The sequence below is a fragment of the Delphinus delphis genome, chromosome 8 (genome assembly GCF_949987515.2).
Source record: "Delphinus delphis chromosome 8, mDelDel1.2, whole genome shotgun sequence".
Taxonomy (NCBI): Eukaryota; Metazoa; Chordata; class Mammalia; order Artiodactyla; family Delphinidae; genus Delphinus; species Delphinus delphis.
Window position 1 is genome coordinate 92,923,069 of NC_082690.1, and position 14,484 is coordinate 92,937,552.

The following is a 14,484-nucleotide window of genomic DNA, read 5'->3' on the forward strand; positions in this document are numbered from 1 at the left end:
CTGGTGACGAACCATGCTACCTTCTTGATACATTTTTCATGAATTATCGCTAAAACATCGTAAGCCAAGACCTTAGCTGATGGAAAAGTTGATAGGATAAGCAACCGAGTTCCACTTGGCTTTCCAAATAACTGCATGCATTTGGCCTCAAGAATGAGGCTTATGACTTGTAACTCTTAGTGAAGTCAGAACATATGGCTTCACCATGAAGAATAAACTATAACGTGGCTCTCTGTGCATGATCGCAGCTTTGACTCAAATATCTCATTGCAGTCATTTTTATATCCTCCTAAGAGCAGACTTTTTAAAATGTGTATTTTCTTCTGGACACAAAAAACAATATTAGACTTTTAGGATAATTTCCTTTGGAGAAGTTTATTTATAGAAATATAGTTATGATTAATCTAGAAAACATAAACTTTGTATAAAAAGCACTTTTGTATTATTGAGTACTAAATATTTTGTATTTAATAATAATAATTGAACACAGTATTTTGAAAGAGAGTTATAGAGTTTCATTTGCAAATTATATGTGTACTAACTTGAAGGTTCTTGAAATCCCAGAAGTAAGGGAGTAGATAATATCAAATTTAACAGTCCATATTCGAATTGGTAATTTCTTTACCAGGTGGTGAATTCATTTAAGACAGAGAAGGTATTGTACATGTTTTCAGATCTTTCAAATACCTATCAGGCACAAAATGTGTGCTTTACCATACAAATTTATTCCATCAAGTTGTATCCTTTTATGTCATATCTCAGGGACTCATACCTGGCCCATCTGTGCATTTTATACCCTTGACCACAAAGTTGGTGCAACAAGAAACAAGTGACCCACACTGGGTCAGTGGGGCTTAATTATGGGATTTTTGCTAGAACTGTTGGCAAAAAGAATCCTCTTCCTTATTTCTTAGTAGGTTGTAGCTCACCATTACTCTTTCAAAGAATATTTGCAAAGCATCTATTATGTGCCAGGCCTTACCTACCACAAAAGGAAAGTCTCCCTGAGAAGAAAAATGAGAGAAAGTCAAAGGCTGATAACATTACTTGAACATCAGAATTTAGCTGTCACTGAATGCCATCTCTGAAGTTTATATTTATAGTTTAAGATAATTTGTTGAGTTGTCAATGGCAACAAAAAAAGTATCTGAAAAATATGTTTTCCAAACTTACATTTATTGAGTTTAGTTGTTGTTCACACAACTTTACTGTATCTTACACCCAACTCATCGTTCTGGGGAGATAAGTCTTAGAAATCCCATCACACATGCATCTATGCCTTTGACTTATGCAAATCTAATTACTGGTACATAGACACACAGACACACTCTCACATATACACATTTTACGTATACATGCATTCATCTATATATATACACACATGTTTTAAATTGTTCAGGTAATTCTGTCTGTCCCAGCGTGAATGTGAGGTGGCAGTCATAACTCTGTATTCCCACAGATGATCCTAGTATGTGTAGTCCTTTCATACTATGTGTTTATGTTGATGATGGTAGTAAGTGTTTTCTATATAATATGCTTCATTTCTTGAGGAATTAGAATTTTAAAACTTTCCCTTGCATCACTGAAACTTTGTTTATCACAGTGAAAGAACTGGAGAGTTACATAAACTGCCACTACTTTTGTAAACTACAATACCCCTATTGTCTTTATATATCTATATAGCCTTTAAAAATGAGAAATATACTGAAATAAATTGGTGAATGTTGACTGAAGCCCACACGTTAGTATAAGTATGTATAATCCAGTTTTTTAAAGAAAAATAGGTATATATTCAAACTCATAATATTCACATATAAATTCACCACTACAAACACACACACACACACACACACACACACACACACACACACACACACACAAAGGTCCAAAAGGTACTATGCAAATATGTTTACAGTCATTAGCCCTGGAACACTAATTAGGACAAGATCCAGGAGACCTGACCCCATGATTCAAGATCAGAACGAATTGGCTTTTCATTTTGTATAGTATTATTTTTTCCTATTTACAATTCTTTCCAATTTTATTCCATCAACATTAATCAAAATCCATGCCATAGCAGGCCATCTGCAAAATGTGGGCAGTAAAGAGGGGAACAGGACACTTGATTAAGTTCAAGGCTTATCCCTTTTCTCTCATTGTTTAGATACAACTCATGTTTCTCCTCACCCTAAATCTTTATCATGACCCCAGTTCAATTCAGACCCTTCATAATTCTGTCCTATCCTTAGCCCTTTGTTGCAGTCTTGCAATTACATTTGACCCTGTTTTGATCTCTGCAGCCGTCCTAATGGTTAAGCCAGTCTTGTGCATTCTGTTAAATGTGTGTACTCCAAGATTCTTACCTTTGGGACTGCAAATGTAGGCCTATGCAGCAAATAATTTGTTTCAGGAAGAATTTTCTAGCACTAAGAAACAATACCATGGAAACAACTATTTATTCCATCCATGAACAAGGTTTTAAGTACTTCCAAGAAATCTAAAATTGGCCTTCTCACTTAAAAGATAAAAAAACTCTACTACCATCTATGTTTAAAAACACTCATAAATCTGGTCAATGTCTAGTTCCTCTTCAGAAAAAGACTTAAATATTCAACTGCTACCTGAACATCTCTACCTAGAAAGATGTCCTACACACATATCCAACTCAAATGGTAAACTGAACTCATGCTTTCCCTTATTTCAAATCAGCCCCAGTTCTTTCTTGTATTAAAGATCTCAGTTAATGATGTATCATTTATTCTATCACGAAACCTACAATCTGGGAGGTAGAATCTTTCTAGGTACCCTTTTCCCTCACGCCTAACATTATGTTACGTTCTATTTATTCGTCCTCCCTAATACACTTCAAATCAGTCTTCTACTCATTTCCACTTCGCTTACTTTAGCTCAGAGATGCATCATCTTTCACTTACATCTTTGTCAGTTTTCACTCCCTTTCATTTACCCTCCACATTGTCACCAAGTAATCTTACTAAAATCTAAACCAGGCTATGTCCTTGCCATCTTAAAGTCATCTGGTAGCTTGACAATGCTAAGATAAGCAGCCTACAGTTTTTATACTGTGTACACTGTAAGTCAAAAATAAAAAGAACAAGCACTCTCAGAATATGTCTATTATTTACTTATAAGTTGTATATCTCTGTATTACATATAAGGCATACATTAGAAACCACGCACACAGAATAAATAAGACAAGATAAAAATAAACATAAATAAGTGGTCCCAATATTCCTCCATTATGCCAGTGGCTTGTCTTGAGCATCTGTGAGGCTGGCTCACTCCACTTTGGAGTCCACTGTTTTAGTGGATAAAATAGAAACTCTTTCCTATTCATTCTTTTGTGTCATTTTGTACTTGTTCTTCATTCCAGCTTATCACGGTGACTTGTGATTTATAGTTTATGTGTGATAAGATGTGTGTAGAAGAAGGATTAGGTTTAAGGTTGGAGTTAGACTGAGCCTCTGTGCAGGACAGAGTGCTTTTTTTTCTTTTGTCAAGAGCATCCATTGCTTAGAGTAAATAAATTAATAAATTAATGTAATTAAATACATAAGTTAATATATGAACTTAGATTAAGCTATAAATGTTAAATGTATTTGATTGAATTGGTTGTGGTCTGACTGTTTTTCTACTTTAAGTACAACATACTCTATAATAATATTGCTTTAAAAAATGGGGAGGGGGGCTTCCCTGGTGGCACAGTGGTTGGCAGTCCGCCTGCCGATGCAGGGGACACGGGTTCGTGCCCCGGTCCGGGAAGATCCCACATGCCACAGAGCGGCTGGGCCCGTGAGCCATGGCCGCTGAGCCTGCGCATCCGGAGCCTGTGCTCTGCAACGGGAGAGGCCACAACAGTGAGAGGCCCGCGTACTGCAAAAAAAAAAAAAAAATTGGGGAGGGGAACTATGCTCACAAGGATAAACAATTGCCTAGTGTTTTCAAGATATTTACTATATAAAAAAAAGTCCTAATTATAAATGAAACCTCTCTATTTAGTTGTCAAGCACTGTTTAATCTGGAATCCGAAATATTTTGTATACAGGCAATTCATACAACCATGTGTACTCAGAAAAAAATAAAACTGAGTTTCTTAATAATTCTTCTGTGGTCTGGATTCTGGTTGTCCCCAGAGTATTGTGTTTTCACTTGTTTATGCTCTTAAGTTTCTACAAAATAGAGGCTGACAGGAATTATCATATTTTGAGAAAGATTATTGTTATGTTTTCAACTGTCTAAATCTCTTCAGTTAGAGAGATTGAAGGAACTGAAAGCACGTTTTCATGGTTTACTTCAGTCAAATTTCCGTCATCTCAATGCTTACTGTTTAACTGTCTTTGTGGAGGATGCATAAGAGCCTTCAACCCTGTTTCAGCACTGACTCCCTAGGAAGGACGCGGGAAGCTATGCGGTTTGCAAACTGACACTTGCTCCACAGTTTCAGAAGGTGACCTCCTGAGGCGAGTTACAAAAAGTTCTCAAGATGGAGGTGGACTTTAGCATCCTGCATTTATCACCACGCATTTTAAAAAACTGGCTTTAGAAAGAAAAAACGTGTTCATCGAGCACCCAAAGGGGGTAAACTTAGAAAAAGAAAACCCACTTACATAAAACTTAATGAATTGCTTTGATTTTTGTGAAAGCAAGCAAAAATTGAGGCCAGATAATGAACTAGTGATACAATTTTTCTTCTTGCTGAAAGCAGCTACCACTGTCTTTCTGGCCAGATTTCTACAACGAAAACTCATTAGCCTTAGGTTTAGTCTCAGAATCCAAGGAGACTTTGCCCTTGAAAATCACATCACCAGTCTCCACCAGCTAACTTTCTGAGTGTACCATCCAGACTCTTTTGTCAGTGTTAGTTAATACTCTGAGACTTCCTACAGGAATGGAAATCACTGCTCACTATAGCAGGGAGATTTTTTTTTCCTTCCGAAGTGCTTTAAAAGCATTCTCTAATCCTCGCAGCTAAAAACAAACTTTATTCCCCTGAAGTGTGTAGTAGAGTTTGACATTTGTTTAAACATCATCTTTCTCACTGGACCTAGAGTGGATTTGATAGTCAGCATATGAAAGAGACAAAAAAGACAAAAAGGGGGTTTAGGGTCACAAAAAGAGAGAAGAAATAGAGCATATCCAATGAAATGGGAAGTGTATTATTGAGAAGCTACTGTGCATAACGCGTTGATCCAGACATAGATGCCCGATGCAACCGTGAATGTGACCAGGACCAAGACGGAAGACTTTTTGAACCACCATTTATATACTTAGATATTGGAAGTAAAGGATATTATGAGAATTTGTATGTTGTAGGTAGTCTTGTTCATATTCAAGTATGGAAGGACATAATGGAGGAGGTGGTATTTGAAAAGGTCTGAAGGCTGGGTAAACAGGATTGGAAGCACAGAAGGCAGTCTTGACAGAAAGGCAGACTTGAGTCCGGGCATGGAGGAGGATTTGGGAAAGCACGTCCTGGCAATCGGTGCATGGAGCCGGTTGCCTGGAGGTGTAAAAGTGCCTGGGGTGTGAAGTGGAGGTGAGGCAGCAAAGGAGTGTCTGACTAAATTAGAGGAGACTCTGTATTCTAGCAAGAGGAGGGAGGACACAATTCAGTAGGTGGTGAGAGTCCTTGAAAGTGTTTTAGCAGAGGAGTGGCATGATGAGACGTCTGCATTGCTAACAGCATCCTGCTAAAAGCGGAATTTTACAGCTGTGTTGAGAAATGTTGAGGCTTCATGTTAATGTAAAATGTATCCTTCCTCAGGGTTGTAAAAAAAATTCTGACTGAGGTGTAATACAAATGAATCCCACTCTGCCCCAGAGCCATGAAGAAGATCCATTAAGGGGCTCCATTCAAGACCCTCTGTTTATGATGAGGGAGATGGTGTGGCTTTTGCTCTACCTGAAAGTTTTTTACAAGGACTGATATTGCTGAGCCATCTAATTTAAACTTAACTTGGATTAATCTGGCCTAAGGGAGTTGCTGAAATATTTTAACTGACAAGGTGGGGATTAGAGAGTGATAGAAAAATCAGTCAGGTGTCTTGCCCGAGAGGCAGCCAAGGCTTCAAGCTGGTGAAAAAAGAAGCATCAGTGACGGCTCTCAGAGTACCTTCCGGAGGGCTTCTTTTCCTTCCCATGGCCTCAACAGGAGGGTCACAGACCATCTAGCCTAGAGGATCTGATAGAGTCACTGCAGTAGGCAATGCATTGGTGCTCTGTGCTCTGACCATTTTGACCTCAAGTCAGCTTCCTAATGCCCTCCTCTTAGGATGCAGGCACCAGATAATTGGAATAAAATTTCCAAGCCTCTGCAACGCCTGCTCCGCCTTGAGATCAGGGTAGATCTCAGATACGGCTATTGTCATATTTTTGAACTGCCCCCCATTTATTTACTTCCTGTGGCTGACATTCTTGACTGATCGAAATCACCTCTTCCGGCAACGCATTTCTGTGTTTACTCTTACGTTCTTGGCTTTTCTGGCCAAGAATTCTATAACTATTGATAAATGGAATATCGCCTGCCATGTCAGTAAACAAAGGATGCCACAGTCATCGGCGATTTCAGCCCTCCAACGTGAGCCAGTGAGCCCTGAGGAAACTCAAGAAGGAAAGAATACCTGCCATCTAGCCACCATCAGACTGCAGCCACTCCCTACGGTGTGGGGATACTGAAAAAACTCAGAATGGGGATACTGGCCCCAGACAGCTGAGGTGCATCTCGAAAGAATGATTTCAGTGAGCCCAGACTCCTGCATCTTCCCATACACAGAAAAGGGCTAAATTCCTTAACTTGGGATATCTGGTTTTCTTTAACAATAACCTTTTGACTTTCAGACTACCTGCCCATTGTTGCAAAACTTCTGTATAACTTGGTTCCCCACCTTGCCTCCACAGAGCAGTTCTCTCAGGATTACTTGAAATGCTGCCTCCCAGGCATGAAGTCCTAAAAATTTCCGCTGAATAAAACATAACTCCCAACTTTTAGGCTGTGAATATTTTTTAAGTCGACACTATTCTAATTCTAGTACTTTCCAATTAACCTTCTCTCTTCAGTAAGGGAATCCAACTTCCCAGATCATGTCCTTCCCCAGTCAGAGAGATTTTGATTCGGTAAGTCGGGTGTGGGTCCAAGATTCTATATTTTTGAGAAATGTTTTACCTGGTCCTGATGCAGCCATTCACAGAATCACCAACTTAGATTCTAAATTGCATAAAGGAAGTATCAAGTATATTTTATTTATCACGATGTTCCAGTGCCTAACAAAGTGCTTCTTACAAAGAAGGGGCTTAATATATATTTACTTATAGGATGAATGGATGGATGAATGGGTGAATGAATGAGTGGATGAATATTTGAATGAACACATGGGCTGCAGAGCTCTCTGCCTACCCCTGCTGCCTGATCTTATATATTAAGGATCTTGACCTGAGATTAATTAGAATTTCAGACATATATGTGTATATCTAGTAAAGAGAATGGATAAACATTTAGCATGTGGTTTGCTTAGGATACTTTTTTCAATATGAGAAGAAAGTGACTGTCAGTTCTTTCCTAGAAAGAAGAAACAGTGAAGGGCAGGGCATGACGATGCCAGGGCCTGTAGTCAGAAGGGTCTCAAAGAGAAGCTGAAGATGTTGTTTGCAATGATGGGCATAAGCAGAAACTGAGGATGAGGAAAAAAATCCTGTTTTTTCTGCAGAAGTTAGAACCACCTCACCAGAGGAAGACTGCAGTGAATGTAGGGCTATTTCAGCATCGTACGACTAAGGGTTGGAAATATCAGAGTTAAAAGCCTTGAAATGTACGAGAATGAGGTAAAAGAAGACAGAAATAGCAGTGGCAGTAATAAGATATTAAATGGCCAAGGAAAGCCATGAAAGGATACCAGAGAAGAATAAAATCATGTAAAATAACCCCCGAGAATCCTTATGTCACTTCACTGGGAATTTTGTAGACTTGAGTTAATCAAAAGTGGGTCATGTTAGTGTAATGTGATTTACACATGTTGTTATGTGACTTCATTAAGCAGCCATAGCTGATGTAGCCTGGGAACACTTGAGTTGCGTATACAGTCACTGGAGACGCAAAGCTCTCTCCCACCTCTGCAAACTTCTCTGGCTATTATCATTTCAATCTCCATTCTGTTTAGTTTAGGTAGTGGATGTGCAAAAATCCTTAGGTAGGTTATATAGACTTACCAAAATCTTCATACATATTCCCTAAGTCCTCAAGATTTAGGGAGGGGCTGCCGTGCTATGTCAGGCTCCCCCCAGCCAGTCTTTGGGGATGACTAACAAGTCCTGCAATGAATCTGCTAATTTGTTCCTATGCTATCGACAGTTCTATGTAAACCACATGTTCTGTTCATCTCTTGGGTGGAAATCAGAATCCTGGCATCGTGAAGTTCTGAAGCATAAGTCCTGGGAACTTAGGCTAGCAAGTCTCATGCTGCGGTCTGTGTGGTTACGCCTCTGTCTCCATTCAGGATTTAGAGTATTCACATTGAGAGTGGTCGTAGTATTACCTAGTACTGCTAGTGTTACATTAGTAATTAGCAACAGCTTGTTTGATTGCCTCTTCTTCACCCTCTTCTAGGGAAGCACACACCCAACATCTGAAGCTGAAAAGATGAAATGAGATGGACAGCAGTGTAATAGTCATGTATACTCACAGCCCAGGACACAAGGCCACGTGGGGCCACACACAGGGAGCTGCATCTGGGGACAAAGTGAACCAGCAGAAGCTGAGGAGGCAGGCTTTTTAGCAACAAGTGGGTGACGTGGTCCCTGGTTCTCACAAGAGTATGTGATCGGTTGGCTTAGATAATTCTACAGGGTAGCAGAGAGCTAAAGCGTACTACTCAGGGGTAAGCGGCGCTCTGCCTGGTCCTCTTGATAGGGAGAGTGGTTTGCTGGGGGATCTTTCTGTGGGAGTAGTATTGGGGTTGGGGAGAGCAGGTGGTGAGGTCGTTTGAAGCCCTCCTGGTTCCAGATGGCAAGGCAGAATATAATATTGAATCTTTATTACAGTTGACACCAATTGAATGCTTACTGGGTACTTAATGCTGGTCTAAGTGCTTAGAATGGATTTCTAGTTTTCTCTCTACATTTTATTTCTATAATATCCCTATACCTATAAGAAAGTCCTGTGAATTTCCTGTTTCTTTAGCACCTGTGGAAATCGTTCTAAAGTTCCCATTGTGAGGGGTAGGGCTAGAATCTGAATACTATGTGTATGGCCTTCCAATAACATCATTAATGGCAGCAAGTTGGCTTGGCCTTTTAAATATAAATTTAACTGTAGAATCCTTGCGTTTTTAGAGCTGTAAGGGCCTTAGAGATTTCAGGGTATCCTGGGAAAATGAATGACATAGTTCTTTTGAAGTGGAAAAATAGGACAAGATATAAGATAAAATCACTGTGGGCCACGATTGAACTAATGCTAATTAAAGACAAGCATTTTTTTAAGGATCTGGGGAGCTTATTGATATTGAATAGTAACGATATCACCAATATGAAAATGATATGAGTCATTAGAAAGATGTCCTACAATTGAGACGCTCCTACCTAATGTGCTTTAAGTCTCGATAACTCAAGCTTTGCTGACCTCACCAACCAGTGGATATGGATGCAGTAATGTTAATAGGAAGAGCCCATATTTAACCACCTCTTCCTACTCAGTCATGTGTAAAACAACCCCTACCCCCAAATATTCATGCTGTTACTCAGGAGATGTCTCAGATATTCTCAGGAACAGAACTGCATTGTCAGGGTAGTTCACTGAGCATTCCTCCCAAATAGTTATTCAGCGGTTCTACCATATCCACCTGCCAGGGTCCACCACCTCTGTCAGATACCACAGTCACACCTTGTCAGCACTCGCCTTCTGCCTTCCACCAAGCAGTGCAATGATAATTCTGCAGTACCTAGTGTCCCCGAGCTGCCACACGGTGTGTGGCAATAGGGGAAGGAAACTCTTCTGCTCTCTAAAGGAGATTCTACTCCTTTCGAATGATTTCAGGGTGGTGTTGATTCTTTAACTTTGTCACAAAGGGGCTCTACTCTTTTGTTTTGTTTTGTTTCTTGTTTCTTCCCGAGAGGGTGTCTCCTCCTTTTATCAGATTTCTGACATTCTTGTTATAGGACCTCTTAACCATGCTATTTTTTAAAGGAAATTAAGCTACAGTTTACACAGAGTAAAGCTGATGTTTTTGGTGCACAGTTCTATGAGTTCTGACAAATGCACACAGTTGTGTAGCCACCACCATAATCAAGGTATAGAACTATGCCATCATCTTCAAAAATCCCCTTTTGCTCCTTTATTGTCAACCCTTCACCTCACCTTCAGCCTCTGGCAGCTACTAATCTGTGTCTGGCCCCTATCTTGCCTTTTTGGGTGTGTTATATAAATATGTGTCCTGGTCCACTTGTTTTTATTTATGACTAGGGTGAACATGGATCCATTTTCCTGGGACTGTTTCAGTTTATGCATACCTATAAATGGCATCCTGTCTCATCCTCAAAAGTGTCTAAGTTTAGATCATAAATTAGAGAATTATGCTACTTGTAGTAAGACACACACACACTAGGTAGGACTAGTGTGGACTAGGTAGGACTTGATTGAGGCCACAGGTAGGACTTGATTGAGGTGAGAAAAAAATCTCCATGTTCTGCTCAAGTGTCTCCCTAATCCCTCTATTTGGATAACAAAAAGAAAAACAAGGCCTTCCCTGGTGGCGCAGTGGTTGAGAGTCCGCCTGCCGACACAGGGGACCCGGGTTCGTGCCCCGGTCCGGAAACATCCCACATGCTGCGGAGCGGCTGGGCCCGTGAGCCACGGCTGCTGAGCCTGCGCGTCCGGAGCCTGTGCTCCGCAATGGAAAAGGCCATCACAGTGAGAGGCCCGCGTACCAGAAAAAAGAAAAAAAAAAGAAAAACAAAGTAAAGACAACTCAACTAATTGGGGTCTCTAAATTTTAATTAAAGTTATTTTTCCCAAAGTAAGATTTATGTGCATGACACACTAACATTGGAATATTCAAGTTTTTAGTGTATAATACAAATAAGATGGACAGTGATTTATAAACAAGTCCTAGTCCCTTGGCTGCAATGTCCCCATTTTTTCCTTACTCTAAAAACACATAAATGCAGCACAATTCGTCAGTCTAAAATTGCTGCCTTAGTATGCTAATGTTCTTAGTTTATTAATACATAAGGAGCTTGTCACTGGAGAGTGCCTATATGAAGACAGATCAACTACCTGGCTGGTCTGTGAAAGAGATTATTCAGGAATGAAAAGGGGAAAAAGGCACTTGACTTTCTGATATCTAAGATCCATTCTAGTCTAAGACAATGGTGTACTATTACTGGAAAGAATGCGTAAAGTTAAACTTTGATAAAGTTAAACTTGCAGTTGAATTCTCAATCTGCTACTTCCTACCTCAGCTTGTTTCCTGACTGTCAAAAGGATAAAACTTAATTAACACAATTGTTAGAATTAAATGGGATAATGCATGTCATTTGTTAGCATGGTGTCCTGCACATATAAGGGTTTTTTTTTTAAGTAGCTATTATTAAATGGAACCAGAATATTTATTAGTTGCTTTTCAGAGTTTATTAGTGCTTAGAGTAATAGAAGCAGAAATGGTCCATTGAATAATGCTTGGTGAAATGCAGCAATTCGATTTTGACTTTTGTCTAAGAGAAGTGAGCTATTTTAAGTTTTCCTTTCCTTTTAGAAGCATATAAGGTAGAGCATAAAATTCCACTGGTTGTGCTTTGTGTCAGAGACTGCAGGAGCTCACACAAGTAACATCCCTAATATTTTCAGGGCCCCAGGTAGGAGTACGGGTGGAGGCCCACGTACAACCCATCTCAATGTTTAACAATTATAAACTAACAACCTGCTAAATCCTAGCTACATTATCAAATACATGCATAACCATATGAACTGCTAGGTTTGAGTTTGAATTTAGGATCCTTGAACTCCTTGGAGTTCCATGCTAGAACATAGCAGCATGAGAAAACCTGTGCCCAGGCCCCCATTCCTCTACCATGGCCTCCCTGTTTCCGGCCCACCTGAACTCCATCCTGTACCATGTGGGGCATCATACACACCTGGTTTGACTATGTAAGTTTTGTCAGAAAGGGCCAGCCCTTGGCTACCCCTGAGACCTAAGGATATGCACATAGGAGGCACCATCGACCTTTGAAAAGATGAACCAAGGGAACAGCACCAAGCTGCCCCTGGAAATATATAATTACAAGGACATTTTATTTCAGAGAATTCTAGCATCCCAGGTGCCCTTGGACCTTGGCCTTGTACTCTCATTTCCTGCAGGGAGTGGTGCAGCCGGAAGAAATACTGAGAGTATGTCTAAAACGCCCAGCCCAGAGCAGATGCCTCTCTTGCTCAGGGTCTAAGAGCGAAACTAGTCTTTAATCTTCCTGAGTGCGTGGGGAGATCACATATCCTAGCCTCCCAGTACTTAGGTACAGCTGTATAAGGGCATTCTGAGCGAAGGAATGTGGGAGGAGGTGAAGCAGGCCATTTCTAGGTCTGGTCTTTAAAACTTTTCATGAGATCTTCCCATTTTCTCTCTTCATTCACCAGCTGGCCAGAGGCAGAGGATCCAGCAGAACATTCTGGGGGTGTAGGGAATGGCAGGGTCATTAAAGAGCCTGAGTCTCTAAATCTCAGCATAAAGCAGAACTCCTTCCCATCTCAGATAGAGTTTTTGTGCTAAGCCATTGTAACTCTGTGTGTGTGTGTGTGTGTGTGTGTGTGTGTGTGTGTGTGTGTGTGTGTGTGTGTGTGTGTGTGTGTTAGTAGTTATCACACCCTGCCCAACACATCCACTATCCTTGAGATTTCTTCTGGATGCATCTCTTGCTTAAATGCTATCTGCTTCTAATCCTGCATCTATCTCTTCAATAAACAAACAAAAGGACTTTCATTGTGAATGAATGGATGGATGAATGAATGAACAGGGAGGATTGTGGAATGAATTAATTAACAATTGAATAAGTATCCAGATGCTTCCCATGATAGGCTAATGCCAGATTCAAGCATATATTGCTCAAAATTTTTAAAAATGGAACCATTTAGCCTTATGCCTAAAATATACCTGCCTGTGGTTTTCTTATTTTCAGATTAATAATTGCCAATCATAACACAAGTAGTAATATGGATACTTACAGTTTTGTCTCTGCCTCCCTTCCTTCCCAGCCCCTAGTTTTCAGGTAACCATCCTGATTATTTTTCTTCACATTTCCCCTTCTCCTTATCCATATAATTAAAAAGGGAACAGCCATGATTTTCCTGGCTGGACTCTGATTCTTGGATACAATTTAGAGACAACAGACAGACAATAGACACTCCATCCTGGATACAATTTATAGACAACAGATAGACAATAGACACTTGAGACTGGACTAATTGAAAGTCATCCCTGGAAATTTTAAATTGAGGGAATATTAGAGTCTCAGTCTGGCTGAGTGGTGAAGTCATAAACTGAGCTATGTTTGGTGGTGGTCATATCCCGCCAAGTGCATTGGGAAACCTGGAAGGAGAGAGAAAACCTAAAACAATAACAACAGATATGCAGAAAGAAGCAGAGATGAAAGATGAAAAAGTGAATTTCCTCAGATCCCTCTCATTTTACAGTCAATGGCTTCAGTCTATTCCTGATGTCCATTTTCATCCCTATCCTTGAGGTTTGTGAAAACAACTTCTATAAAAAAGAGCTCTCTTTTGAATAACCTAGATGCATACAGCTTGTGTTACCACCAATCAAAACAGATCTAAAGACAGAGGCAAAAAGTATGAGACATCTGAAGGGGCAATACCCCAATTTCCATATTCCAGCCCTTTTCCATACCCATCTTGACCATAAACATTTATGTCACCTTGAAATTATTCAAAGCACTCAGCCCCTTTTGTCAAAGACAAAAAAGGCAGAGCATTCCATCTTTGAAGTTATATTGCCTTTACCATTAGGAACACAGAATACAACTACTAAAACATTTTTTCAACAGAGCAACACAATAAAAGAGTAAGTGTCTGTCGGGAAAAATAATGCACGGAGATAATTAAATCTCAGGGGCATTTCTTTTGGTCTAATGCAGTTTTTCTCAGAAAGAAAAACAAGCATCAGGCTGCCCCCAAAGACACTTTCCAACCTGCCATTGCCACTAACATGAAGTTGAGAGATGAGAATTCTGTGCCTAATTTGTTCCTTCTTTTCAAGAAAAAGAGGCTTAATATTCACTGGGGAGACAGAGCAGAAGAAAAACACCTCTGCTGTTACTTTCATGGGATTGAAATGCTTGTTCTCACCGCCTAAGGTGTTCGTCTTTACCAAGATGGTCGCTAGGGAGCTAGCCAATTTGAGTGAATATTTTTGAATGTTTATAAAACTAAAGAGGGGCACCATCGGCAAATGCACTTATTGGCAGAACTGA